A 1687-nucleotide genomic window follows, 5' to 3' on the forward strand; every position below is an offset into this window, starting at 1 on the left:
TAATGTGATGGCTGGAACTGCTTCTCTTTGGTGAGGCGTGTGATGTCAGCTGGTATTGATGATGTTGCTACTCGCAACTGCTTTTCCAGGTTTGCTCCTAGATTTATTGAATTTCGAGTCCCGCCTGCGGTTGCCTTGGCAGGGCCAGACACCAAATGATTTGCGGGCCTCGTACGGCCCACGGGCCGGACGTTCCCCACCCCTGCCCTACACATAGTTTAACACGTCGGCTTTCGCGACCAATATTATCTACAAGAGGTTTTTGGGTTAGTTCGCATAATGTCGTTAAAACGTGGTACTCGAATTGTAAATGTTGTTGGTTTCCTCTCCAACACACCAGTGTGCTGTACTCATGTACTCGTAACGAATTGGTATGTTTTATTTACGTGACAAACCTTAGTAATTGGCTGTCGGGTGGTGGCGGGTTTAACGACATTTACATTTACGCGATTTAACCCAAACAACCCCTTATGGACAGTACATAGTATTCGTCGCGGAAATTCCATATTCTTATGACAAAGGCCAGACGGACAATCCATACAGGATGGCTGTTGTTGTAACTTAATTTTAAAAATATATATGGGACGTTTTTTTTGCCAGTATCAGAGTATAAAAAACTAACAATAGCTTTTACACTTTATGGGAATAAAACAGGTGTCAAGATGTTCAAACACCAAATACAGTAGCTACCTTTTGATCCCTTGCAAAAAACATATTTGGCGTTTGAACATCTTCACATGTTTTATTGCCAGAAAAATGGGAAAACCTATTGTTTTCATGACGATAATAGCCTGATTATCCCAGCTCTTTGCCCAATTGTGCATACACGACCGAGTAGAGGGGGGCAGGCGTGAGGGGCACCCCGCACTGCGCACCCGCGACCAATGGAGAGGGTGGGAGGTGGTGGCTGGAAAGGCCACTGGCAGAGGTCGCAACCGGGTACCCGATACCCTACCCGATACCTGGCTACCCGTACCCGACTGGGTACGGGTACCCGTTTGCGACCCTGGTGCGGCCAGGTACGGGTAAGGAATCAAAACCCGTTTGCGACCTCTGGCCACTGGACAGCACGGAGAGATCATCAGGGTCCAGCGTGTGAACAGCGAGCTCCTTTCCTTTCCTACAAACGCGGCACATCCGGGACTTTGCCACAGCAAACCAGCGGCGCGAGGCGCTGGATCGGAGAATATGCCACAAAGTTAGATTCAACACATTGACTTAAATAATGGGCCTGGGCAGGACACGTCACTGGAACGGGATGGCCTGCGGTCGAGGCTAACAGGGCCGACAGCTACAGAAAATACACCGAGACGTCCAACGGGGAGATGCAGAACTTCTTTCACACCGTAATGTCGGTGCTCGATGGATCGTTGTATTTGCAGGATGGTTAGTTGCCAGCTTGCGGAGGCCTTTAACCATAAAGACTGATGATGATATTGCAATACACATTTGTAAGGCACATTTCACCCGTGGATCCCAATGTGCCACCGTGTATGGAACGCAGGAAATAAACAGAACCAGGGAATTTGGCCAGAATTAGGGGGTAGAAGGCCAATGTAACGATGTAGATCAAGGCTGATGATGCTGGGATGAGTCAAGGGCAGATCGTAATTTATCTCACAACCTTGCGATTACCGATTGACCGATCACCTAAAAGTGGCTCGAAAAAATCACAAGACAAGACATC

The sequence above is a fragment of the Lampetra planeri genome, chromosome 46 (genome assembly GCF_965212315.1).
Source record: "Lampetra planeri chromosome 46, kcLamPlan1.2.h2, whole genome shotgun sequence".
NCBI classification, from domain to species: domain Eukaryota; kingdom Metazoa; phylum Chordata; class Hyperoartia; order Petromyzontiformes; family Petromyzontidae; genus Lampetra; species Lampetra planeri.